The sequence below is a fragment of the Myodes glareolus genome, chromosome 26, assembly GCF_982192425.1.
Source record: "Myodes glareolus chromosome 26, mMyoGla1.1, whole genome shotgun sequence".
In the NCBI taxonomy this organism is placed as follows: domain Eukaryota; kingdom Metazoa; phylum Chordata; class Mammalia; order Rodentia; family Cricetidae; genus Myodes; species Myodes glareolus.
The window spans coordinates 12,536,898-12,549,606 of record NC_142051.1 but is presented as its reverse complement, the minus strand read 5'-3'; the positions used below and the strand labels follow the sequence as shown (position 1 = coordinate 12,549,606).

The following is a 12,709-nucleotide window of genomic DNA, read 5'->3' as shown; positions in this document are numbered from 1 at the left end:
CCCGAGTGCTGGGATTAAAGGCGTGTGCCACCACCTGGTAGGTCACCTGGTCTTAAGGCAGGAAGACAACAGAGTGAGCAGGTGAGCTTGCAGACAGAGTTTGTGGTGAGGACTGCCATGCCCAGCCTGTGTCACTAGTCACCAGACAGTCTTTGGAGACTTCAGCTCCACTGGCACATCTTCACCCACATTTTTTCCACTTTATTTTTTTTTTGTAAAGATTTGCTATTTTTATTTTATGCGTATGACTGTTTTTATAGTATGTATGTAAGTGTACAAGATGTGTACAGTGCCCCAGAAGGCTGGAAGAGGGTGTTGGGTTCCCTGGAACTGGAGGTACAGACGTTCATAGGCTGCTCTGTGGGTGCTGGGAATCGAACCTTGGTCTTGTGCATACCAGCAACTGCTATTTATTTATTTATTTATTCATACAATATTCTGTCTGTGTGTGTGCCTACAGGCCAGAAGAGGGCACCAGACCTCATTACAGATGGTTGTGAGCCACCATGTGGTTGCTGGGAATTGAACTCAGGACCTTTGGAAGAGCAGACAATGCTCTTAACTGCTGAGCCTGCTCTCCAGCCCGCAGCAACTGCTCTTAACCCATGACCCATCTCTCCAGCCTTTTCACCCATATTTTTAAAAGTCGTGAGATCAGCCAGGAGGACCACTAAAGGTGAGACTTTTAATCTCAGCACTCAGGAGGCAGAGGCAGGCATATCTCTATGAATTCGAGGCCAGCCTGGTCTACAGAGTGAATTCAAGGACAACTAGGGCTATACAGAGAGATCTTGTCTAGGAAAAAAAATACACGTTGAGAAAATAAAAGTTATGGGAGGTCTCCCTAGGTTTAGAGGGAAAACTGGAAGAAGTTGGCATTACAAATATCCCGTTTGCTTTGGTGTCTTCATGATCTGAGTGACTGTTGTCTTAATCCCACCTTCTCCCTGCCACATCATTAGGAAGCCAGAAAGCTATGGTTTAGAAAAATGAGGGTTCTGGTATTTACAAATATTTACCGATTCTTCCTGGAGCCAGCTGTGTCCTCACCTTTGCCCCATACTGGCAAACTGTTTTCCTCCTTCTGATTCCTGTCCATACCTTCTGTCTCCTTGTCCTAAGGTTTTGCCCTAGATCCTTAGATAAATGAGAAAGGTTCTCAGTGTTTTCTGGAGACCGTTAAAGCAGAAGACTGGCAGTCCCTGGTAGGGAGCCTCTAAACTGCACTGCGCATACACGGACAGACTGGCAACAGACTCACTCAAAGCAGCTTTTATCTTTCACTTTTCCTGATTTCAACATGAAACACATAAAACATATGTCTCCCTGACGGTGGTAGTTTCAGTGTAATTGGCTCCCTGCAATCTCATAGAAAGTGGCACTATTAGGAGGCGTGGCTTTGTTGGAGTGGGTGTGGCCTTGTTAGAGGAAGTGTGTCACTGTGGGAGGAGCTTTGAGGTTCCCTGTGCTCAGAAAACTGCCCAGTGTCTCAGTTCATTTCCTGCCCCTGCAAGATCTAGGATTCCCAGTTGCTCCTCCAGTACCATCTCTGCTTGCCGCACCGCCATGCTCCCCTTCATGATGATAACAGACGAAACCTCTGAAACTGTAAGCGAGCCACCACAATGAAATGAGTTTCTGTGGTCATGGTGTCTCTTCACAACAATAGAAACCCTAACTAAGACACTGAGTCTAACCAAACACATTCCTTCCTATGCATTGTCTTCAAACTTCTACACCTGTGTCCTAACATGGACATACATGCATACACACACAATAAGTGTCCAAAAAGGAGAATATCCTTACCTTTTTTCTGTTTGTTTGTCTCTTTGTTTTTTCAAGACAGGGTTTCTCTATGTAGCCCTGGTTATCCTAGAACTAGCTCTGTAGACCAGGCTGGCCTTGAACTCACAGAGATTCACTTGCTTCTGCTTCCTGGGTGCGGGGATTAAAGGTGTGCCCACCACTGCCCAGTTTCCCATTTTTCTTTGTTATTGAATTGTAGATTCTATCTAATATGATGAAAAAATTTTTAAATGGCATAAACTAGCAACAAAATTTTAAACTTTTATTTTAAAATATCTCATGAATAAAATCTTAGTCAAAATAAAGAACTAGTGATCTTAAGATACAAAATAAAACATTGATATATAAACATAGATAAAAAGTTGGCCTTGGTAGTGTACATCTGTTTTGCCAGCACTCAAGGGGCAGAGGCAAGAGGAACCCTTGCCTAGACCAACCATGGAGGCTACAGAATGAGACTCCATCTCAAACAAACAAAACCCACAAAAAGAGCTGGCAATTCAGTTGGTGGAGTGCTTGCTTAGCATGCAGCATGCTCTGGGTTTGGTCCCTAGCGCTACATAGAACATACATGTTAATACACGTCTATAATCCCAGCACCTGTGAGCCAGAGGCTGGCGGATCAGGAATTGAGGCCAGCCTGGGTTGCATGAAGCATAGTCTAAAAAGTAAACAAATATACAAACCTGGTAAATTCCGCACTCCCCCTCGTGAAAACAACCTTAATTAAACTCAGTTGGTCACAAAAGTAAAAAATCCGGGCATGGTGGTGTACATCTTTAACCCCAGTATTTAGGAGACAGAAGTAGGTGGATTTTTGTTTTCAATTCTTCTGGATAGGTGTAGTCTTTGGGTCACTCTTTTACATTTGTTTATTGATTGAGTGATTGATTGATCAATGTATTTGGAAGCATTGCCACGGTGCCTGTGCAGACCTCATAGGACAGCTTGCAGGAATTGTTTCTCTCTGTCCATGACCTGTGTCCTAGGGATTGAACTCGGGTAATCAGGCTTGGTGACAGGTCTTTACCACCCACTGAGCCATCTCAGTGGCCCTTGGTTGTTATTTCAAAGCTAGGGGGTTGTAGCCAACACTCATCCTTTATTTTTAAATACTTATTTTGTTTCTAATGTGTGTGTATGTATGTGCGTGTGTACGAGTCCTGCCATGTGTTTTTGGGTTCCCATGGCAGCTAGGAGAGAGCATCATATTCCCTAGAGCTGGAGTTACAAGCAACTATGAGCCCCTATACCCCACAGCTCCCTGGCCATGGATACTGGGAACCGAACTCTGATCATCTGGTAGAGCAACAAAAGCTTAAGAGTCAAACAAACAAACAAAGCAAAAGTGTTTGGTTCTGGCTCAAGTTTTATGTAAACATCACACAGTAGTTCAAAGTAGCAGACTGGTATAAATGACCCTCCAGATGAGCAATAACTGTATTTGGAGGCCTAGACTGCTGGGGTCAGAGGGATTAAAAGGAAGAATATTTTACCCCCTTTCGTCCAAGGTCAACTAGGTCCCAGGGGACTGTGGGGCACCTCCTGAGATGTCCTGTAACTGTGGGAGTCACTCCTTCTCTTGTTCAGGGAGCTCGTGGAAATGCAACGCCCTTTGGTAAATTCTAACCAATGTCCAATCTACAAAGAGGAGTGTTAACACAGAGGAGAAATTTCCTCCATGCTTCCAAGAGAAGCCATAGTTAGACAAGGCCTTTGACTTATCCTCACATAGATGGAACCATGGGTAAAAGAAAGGCTAGAGAGCCGGGTGGTGGTGGCACATGCCTTTAATCCCAGCACTCAGGGGGCAGAGGCAGGCAGATCTCTGTGAGTTCGAGGCCAGCCTGGTCTATAGAGAGAGTTCCAGGACAGGCTCCAAAGCTACAGAGAAACCCTATCTTGAAAATAATAATAATAGTAAACAAACAAATAAATAAAAATATTTTAAGGGGCTGGAGAGATGGCTCAGTGGTTAAGAGCACTGACTGCTCTTCCAGAGGACCTGGGTTCAATTCCCAGCACCCACACGGTGACTCACAGCTGTCTGTTACTCCAGTCCCAGGGATCTATGGTCTCTGAAAGCACCAGGAATACATGTGATGTATATATGGACAAAACACCCATACAAATAAAATAATAAGAAATAAATTCAAAATATTTTTTTAAGAAATCTCTGTGGCCAGGCAGTAGTGGTTCATGTCTTTAAAACCAGCACTTGGGAGGCAGAAGCAGGTGGATCTCTGTGAGTTCAAGGCCAGCCTGGTCTACAGAGTGAGTTCCAGGACAGTCAGGGCTACTGTCTGTCAAACCCAGTCTCAAAAAGCAAAACAAAAAAGAAATCTCTAAGTTACTCAGACAGCTATCTCTAATTAATGATTTGCTTCTTAATGAGAAAATGATGCCCAGGGCCTGGAGAGATGGCTCAGAGATTAAGAGCACTGCTGCTCTTCCAGAGGACCCGGGTTCAAATCCCAACACCCACATGGCAGCTCACAACTGTCTGTAACTCCAGTTCCAGGGACCCAATATCCTCACATAAACATACGTGCAGGCAAAACACCAATATACATAAAAATAAATAAACTTTAAAAAATAGAAGGAAGGAAACGAAGCCTAAATATCAGACTTCAGACCCTGGGCTCACAGAAGCACCTCTATACCCAAGAGAGACAAGTCCACTATTGTTTGAAAATAAAAATTGAAGGATGGCTAAATATCTCTTCTCTCTGTCTCTTGAACCCATATTGGAGGAATACCAAGATGACTTAAGCCTCTCCAGCAGCTATCAAAGCAGATCATGGGGTCATTGCTTTAAAGACCAGCCTTAGAGGTCAAAGAAAAGTGAGGAACCCAAATAGATGGACGCTGTGTGAGCCCATCAGGTGAGTCTAACGGACTTTGATTTGGATATTTGAAAAGGATCCTGTGATCTGGCTTCTCTGGGTTCTCTGCTGAGGGCTCATCAATCCAGTAACTGTTGCCTTCACTTCTCCTTTCATTTCCTTCTAGAAACCAGGCAAGGAGTCTTATTCTCACTTCACCTGGCTGATGTACAAGTGATTCTAGGGTGATTCTTGTGTGTGTGTGAAAAACAGGAAGTGAAGCTTATCTGGGCAATTTAGAGTAAAAAGAACAAAGAAAAGTAACCAATTTACCTCTTGGCTAAAATTCAGAAACATCCTTGGGGCTCTTAGCAGCCCCATCCTTGCCAGGGGCCAAAGATGATGCCGAAAGGGCTTGCTTGCTTGCTTGCTTGCTTGCTTGCTTGCTTGCTTGCTTGCTTGCTTGCTTGCTTGCTTTCTTTCTTTCTTTCTTTCCTTCTTTCTTTCTCTCTTTCGTGCGTGTGTGTGTGTGTGTGTGTGTGTGTGTGTGTGTGTGTCAGAGGGGAGGTGGCTGGGGGAGGCTCTGATAATCTGATCTGGTTCCTAAATGATTCTACTGTCACATTTGTAGTCTCGGAGAGAAAACACTTACTTCCTGGAGAACTGCTGGCTCAGGTGGAGCCCTAACACTCCAGTCGCCCCAGGCCAATTGACTGGTCAAGGGGATTCAGAAAGCAGACTCACCTTAAGCCGTGCTAAAGAAATTAACGTGTGACGGACGGACGCTTCAGAAGTACATATACTAAAATTGGAATGACACAAAGTTTAGCATGACCCCTGAGCAAGAATGACAGGCAAATTCAAGAAGCATTCCATCTACCCATCTATCTATCTCTCTATCTATCTATCTATCTATCTATCTATCTATCTATCTATCTATCTATCATCTATCTATTGGCTCTTGCGGTCAGAACCTCCTCTGCCTACAGCAGAACAGGGCTATCTATATAATAGACAACTACGCTGTCTATTTAGTGTCTGGGACTCAGGAGCCTGGCCACATGTCTTTGGGGTAATATCTGAAAGGAAACCCGTAAAAGTCCATGCCAATGGTCCTCTCCCTGCTGGTGACTGAGACCTTTACCCCAAAAGGCAGGTCCTTCACAGTGAGAAGAATGAGGGCTGAGGAGACGGCTAAAGGCCCAGGGTTCCCACCAGCCCTTTATTTATTACATTTACACACTAGCTCACTATTTATTACATTTACACACTAGCTCACTATCTATTACATTTACACATTAGCTCACTATTTGTTACATTTACACACTAGCTCACTATTAAATTTACACACTAGCCCACTATTTATTAGATTCACACACTAGCTCACTATTTATTACATTTACACACTAGCCCACTATTTATTAGATTCACACACTAGCTCACTATTTATTACATTTATACACTAGCCCATTATTTATTATGTTTACACACTAGCTCACTATTTATTACATTTACACACTAGCTCACTATTTATTACATTTATACACTAGCCCATTATTTATTATGTTTACACACTAGCTCACTATTTATTACATTTACACACTAGCTCACTATTTATTACATTTACACAGTAGCTCACTATTTATTACATTTACACACTAGTCCACTATTTGGTCCACTAGGGCTATGAAGAGAGGCCCTGTCTCAAAGCAACAGCAACTCGGCAACAAAAAGAAAAAAACTAGCCCGTTACAAATGATGTGAAACCAAACCCTAGCTGAAGGGGAAACAACAGTCACCGCCCATGTCAGAGCAGCAGCCACGCACTCTTCCTGTCCCGTGTGCTTTCAGGAGCCCAGTGCCCTTTGGACCAGTTCTGCCTTGTCAAGACACTACCTGAAATGGTGGTCTCTTTCTTTGTGACTCCAAACTTCTTCTTCTCTCTCTCTCTCTCTTTTTAAATTTTTTTTAACTTCAATTTTATGTGAATTGGTGTGAAGGTATCAGATCCCCTGGAACTGGAGCTACAGACAGTTGTGAGCCGCCATGTGTAGGAATTGAGCCCAGGTCCTCTGGAAGAACAGGCAGTGTCCTTAATCTCTGAGCCGTCTCTCCAGCCCCTTCAAAATTATTTCTAACAGTTCACAGAAATGCATGCAGACAAAACACTCACACACAAAAGTATTTTGTTTTGTTTTGGCTTTCGAGACAGGGTTGCTCTGGGTGTAGCCCTGACAATCCTAGAACTCGCTCTGTAAACCAACTGGCCTCAGACTCACAGAGATCTGCTTGCCTCTGCCTCCCAAGTGCTGCCGACAAAATAAATCCTTAAACAAATAAACCCAAGCTTGGAGTGGTGACAGAGACCATCAACCCCAGCACTCAGGAGGCAGAGGCAGAGCTCTGTGAATTTAAGGCCAGCCTGATCTACATTAAGAGTTCCATGACAACCAGAGCTATGTAGAGAAATCCTGTCTCAACACACACACACACCTAAAAACCACCACAAATGACAACGACGACACGTACTTTGCATGTGTGTGCTCAAAAGTACCCGCAGGCATGCATTCAGTTGTGTGTCTTTTACACGGAGGCCAGAGGTCAGCCTCAGGGGTTGTTTCTTAGGTGATGTCACCCAAGAAATCACATTATTTTTGAGTCAAGTTTTCTTGCTTCCAGATGTGCACATGCATACATCACACACCTGCACAGCTGTCTGTGCACCATGTGCATGCCTGGTGCCCACAGAGGTCAGAAGAAGCCTCAGGTCCCCTGGGACTGAAGTCATGGAGGGTTATGAGCTTTCATGCGGGTGCTGGAATCGAACCAGTCCTCTACAAGAGCCACAGACTGGGGTACAGACACTCCCACTTACATTTTATTAAGTTCAAGGACCGGTTACAACAAGGGTGGAGGTGGCGGGAAGGTCCCACCCTGCTCTTATGTCCACTGGCACACAGTAAATACAAACAATCATGTCCCTGGGAATGAGCAGCTGGAGAGGTGGCACAGCAAACGCTGACTTCAAAGGGCGGGACGTAAGGGCGCCCTTCCAAGCTGTGGCGACCATCAATCCTGGACGGTACTATGGTGGGTGCCTCTCTGTCCCACCAGGGTCACAGAGGGCCCACGGATCAGTTCCTGGAGGAGGCTGACTTTCAAGTTGGTCTTTTTGAAATGAGGTCTTACTCTGCAACCCAGGTCACCAAACTCAGAGCAATCCTCCTGCCTCAGCCTCCCAAGTGCTCTAAGGACAGGCATTCATCACCCTGCCCTCCTAGGACCTGGTCTCCTGGCTGATCCAGTCAGCCCAGGATTATCAAAAAGCCACCGTGTCACAGACTTGTAGATTGTTCTATTTGGGATCTAAGAGGCCAGTGGATCATTGTCCTGATGGACATCCAAAGGTCAACGTCCCTTAGCCTTCTGACTGGTGCTCTAGGGCTCCAGGATGTGCAAGGTGTTCTTTAAGCTCCTACTTGGTCCATTGAGGGCCCACAGTGAGACACTAACATGCCAGTCACTACTGGCAGCTTTCCTTCCATAGGCTTGTGCAGACCAGGAATAGCTGGAGTTCCCTAGACTGCTGATTGGTCAACAAGGACCTAAGGACAGAGCATTACAGCTCCCGGAGAAGGGAAGGAACTTAATTAAGTACTCAGGGTTGGAGAAAATTTTCATTTGGCTTTGGGGCATATAGCCCCATATAGAAGGGGAGGTGACCCTAGGTGGTGGGGTCAGACCAGAGCAAACCTTCAAGATGTGGAGGGACAGCTTCTGAACAGCAGAGTATCCAGCCACTTCTGGGAGGGGTATGAGAGCCCACAAACCTTCCTGGATTCCAGTTTCCCTTCACTGGGATAGACACCTGGGCCAGGCAGCTCATGTTGCCGAATGTGACTCATGGCCTGCATCCTCCATCTATGGGATGGGGAATGGGGGAGGTGGGTTCAGTCCTCCAGGCCCTCCATCAAGTCTGTAATGCTCTCCACGTAATAGTGAGGCACAAGGTCATGCTGACCAGTTGCCAGGTAAGCCTGGGCTTCTTCGAGGCGCGAGACCCCTGTGAGTGTGAGCACGGTGGTCATGCCACAGCGGTGGCCAAAGAGGATGTCGGTCTCCAGGCGGTCACCCACCATCAGTGTGCGGGTGGGGTCCACACTGAAGTCTTCGGTGATGCACTGGAACATGTAAGGGCTGGGTTTGCCCACCACCAGGGCCTGGCGTCCTGAGGCTGTCTCCACTGCTGCAGCCAGGCTTCCGGTACCTGGGGTCCGGCTTCCGTCGCTGAGCGGGTGCCAAGGGTCGCGATCGGTGGCTACGAGCAGGCAGTCGGGGTCGCGCAGGTGCGCGCACGCCTCGCTCAGCCTGGCGAAGGAGAAGTGCTCGTCATAGCCCACGAGCACGGCGCGCACGCGCGAGCCGTAGTCGCCGGGGTCCCCCGCCAGGCGCAGCCCCGCCGCACGCAGCTCGGCGCGCAGCCCGTCACCGCCCAGCACGAACACGGTGGCGTCGGGCGACCCAGGCAGACGACGTTGGCACAGCAGACGCGCGGCACACAGCGCTGAGCTGAAGAGCTGCTCAGCGCGCAGCCCCGCGAAGCCCAGGCGGCCGAAGCGCAGCGCCAGCTCGGGCCGCGCGCGCCGGCTGTTGTTGCTCACGAAAAGCGTGGTCTTGCCCGCCCGCGTCAGCCGCTGCAGCAACTCGGGGGCGCCCGGCACGGTGCGCTCGCCGTTCCACAGCACCCCGTCGCAGTCGAACAAGACGCCCTGCGCCTGGCCCAGCAAGTCGCGCAGGACCGCGCCGCGCAGCCGCTCGCAGCGCGCCATGCAGACGGCTCCAGATATCTCTTAAAAGATGATTATGACAGTGCTTGAGGGACTGAGCCAGGACTGCAACAAGGTCAAGGCCAGCTGGGCTACGTAGTGAGTGCCAAGTCATATACAGCTACATGCCAAGATGAGTACAAGAGAATTGTGCACTAAGCGTGTAACCCTTGCCCAGAATTCCTAAGGTCCTGGATTTGAGGTAATACCTGAGTGTAGCAGAAACCAAACTCATGTGTATTGGTGTTTTGCTTGTATGTGTGTCTGTGTGAAGGAGTCAGATCCTTCAGAACAGGAGTTACAGTTGTGAGCTGCTGTGTGGGTGCTGGGAATTGAACTCCGGTCCTCTCAAAGAGCAGCCAGTGATCTTAACCGCTGGGCCTTCTCTCCAGCCTGGCTAACTCTTGTCCTAGCAGGCCATGCTGGATGCTCATCATCTGTGGTGACCTTCAAACCTTCCTGATCTCCAGCAGAGGGGTGTTTGCCTTTATTAGCTGCTATTATTAGTCTTCAGTGCATCTTTGTAGCAATGGGCATCCAGTGGGTCTCACCGGCAGCCTCGGTGTAATCAGGCATTGCATCTGATGCCTGTGGTCTCACCTCAGCCTTATTCCTCGGGTTTGATGGAGTGGATCTGAGCGGCAGCATGCAAGGCTGTGCCCGAATACAGTAGATCCCCACTCCGAGCGAGAGCCGGCCCCTGCCACATGATCATCCTCTGCTCCTGCTCATACGCAGTTTGGTGGGGAAGGCACAACTTTCCCTAAGAGCTGAAGGAGGGAGAGAGACCAGGACATCCCCTGGACAGCCCCTATCTAGCTGAATCTGGTTGAAGAAAAAAGCCGGCATGCCTCTCAAACTACAGAAGAAGCTGCAGGCCACAGCGATTAGGTCCAGGGACCAGTCAAAAGCCTGTGGAGTTTAGGAACAGGATCTGGCAAAAAGACCTCCAGATATGAGGAAAAAAGGGGGAGGGGAATCAAGTCTTAATCTGGGGTCTATAAGAAAATGGCAATACATTCAGCAGGACGCAGTGGCGGTGAGGCCTAGCTGGATCAGACCTTGCTGTATGGGCAACAGCTCTCAAGCCGCTTCCCTTGGGCTGTGGTCTGAAGAGCGCCTGGAATACAGCTGAGCAATGTCCTCACAAAGTCCCAGTGGCAAACTAAAGCTTAGTTTAGTTTGGCTCCCAAGTTAGCCGTGGGAGCCAAAGAGTTTGTTAGAGCCTCTCACAGAGCATGGGTAAGCGGTTATGAGTAGCAGTGCGGGGGACCCTAACAGAGATTAATGTGATTAGTGATGGCTTCCCCAACACTGACCTTCCCTTCCTCCTGTGCACCCCAGTCCAAACATTCTAGCTCCTCCCTGAGGCCCTGGAGCCATGAACAATTAGGGCAGAATTGCCTGTCATTGCCTGGGAGGGGTGGGTGAATACTCAGAGAAGGACCTGTGAGCTTCTTCTGTCCCTCAGAGGGAGGGTCAAAAATCAACCACCCGGCTGGAGGGATGGCTCAGAGGTTAAGAGCACTGACTGCTCTTCCAGAGGTTCTGAGTTCAATTCTCAGCAACTACATGGTGGCTCACAACCATCTATAGTGAGGCCTGGTGTCCTCTTCTGGTGTGCAATCATGTACCAGCAGAATGCTGTATTCATAATAAATAAATAAACGGAAGCCTGAAGTAGGAGTCTGGTAAATTTGAGGCCAACCTGGGCTACATAGTGAGTACAGGGGCTACATAGCAAGTCTGTTTTGAAAGAACAAAACAAATCAAGACATGGTGTCGCATGCTTTTAATTCCAGTACTTGGAGGCAAAGGCAGGTGGATCTCTGAGTTCCAGGCCCGCCAGGGTTACACAATGAGACCCTGTCTCAAAAACAAAACAAAACACCACCCCTTCAATATCTCAAAACAAATGAAAATGAACACACCAAGGTACAGCATTCATTTGGGGAATTAGAAAGGGTTAAGTCGGTGAAGAGAGACATCTCAATACCGAGGCTGTGCTCACATGGATGGATCAAAGGAAGATGTGCGTCAATCATAAAATACTGCTAGCATCTAGCTTCATGCCACGCATGGCCTGTGTGCGCAGACTCGCTAAATGGCTATGAGAAAGTACGCGTGATGCCCATGAGGACTTGCTAGTCAAAATAAGTCCAAAAATACTCCAGTAGAAGGCTCACGAAAACACGTTTCAGAAGGACTGCCAGCCGAGAAGTGGAGTATATTTTATCTTCTGTGGAGTGTGTGGCATTTTTAATTTCTGGGCTTTTCACCATCCCGCTGTGAATTTCTTCCAAATGTTCCCAAGACTCGATGATGCACTTCTGGGTGACATTGGCCACAGAAGCCTTATACTCACTTACCACGTCGATGGAAAGGAACTTCTCAGCAAGCTCAGCAAGAAACGATGCACTTTCGTGGAGCACCCACGCTCTTTCATCGGTACACGTCTCGGGCAGCGGGCAGCGTTCCTGAGCGCCGCACCCCTCTCGGTTCCCCAGGGAATCCCCCCAGGCCCCTCAGAATGGCCTCCTTCTTGCTGCGCAATTGATTCTGGAGGACCAGGGTTTCGGTGTGATCCTCCCCTCCCGCTTCACTGAACTGACGCTGCAGATACTGGGCCTCAGCAGGGCAGCCCGCATCCTCTAGGGCCACTTTTAGCGCTAAGAGGGACAAGTGCTCAGGTAAGGGAGCTAAGGAGGACACTGTGTTCAAGAGGTCCTGGCAGGTGCCGGGGCTGGAGGAAGGATCTTCCCGGAGAGCACATTTGATGTAGACTCAGGACAGCCGGCTGAATGGGCAGGGCGCCATTCTGGGTGTTCCTTGGAAAGGCGACCACTGAGGACAGTAAGACACAGCCAGGGAGCAAGGCAGCCTGGATCACGGTGGGTCCGCTTTACGGCCCCGTCGGGAAGGAGAAGAGTTCAGAGGAAGAGGGGGCGGGGAATGCCCCACGTGAACAGGCGCCTAGAAGAACAGTCAGAGCTTGGAAGAGTCCTAGTTTTCGGAGACTTCAGCGTCCCTGTATTTACCCCCTTAGCGGCTGTTTTCCATCCTCACCTGTCCTGAAAGCAGTGGCCAGAAGGACGAGGTGGTCCCTGGCTGGAATGGCTGCCAGTGGATCAGATGAGTGAAAACGAGCATTCTCAAATATTTATCACCTCTTTTTGGGCTAGACTTTGTCCAGCCGGCTATTACCTCATCCTGACACAGGGCTTCCCTGTGGCTCTGTTTTCCCCAGACCAT

At 48.3% G+C, this 12,709-nt stretch overlaps 1 non-coding gene and 2 pseudogenes across 1 annotated transcript; 1 reads left to right on the top strand and 2 right to left on the bottom strand.

Moving 5' to 3' along the window:
• Positions 1–5,411: 5,411 nt before the first annotated feature.
• On the top strand, positions 5,412–5,513 carry LOC125390125 (U6 spliceosomal RNA). The gene has a single exon (XR_007228658.2). It is a non-coding gene; the product is annotated as a U6 spliceosomal RNA (small nuclear RNA).
• A 1,974-nt stretch (positions 5,514–7,487) lies between these two features.
• LOC146889809 (chronophin pseudogene) lies at positions 7,488–9,460 on the bottom strand (annotated as a pseudogene).
• Positions 9,461–11,234: 1,774 nt separating this feature from the next.
• On the bottom strand, positions 11,235–12,709 carry LOC125389725 (uncharacterized; annotated as a pseudogene).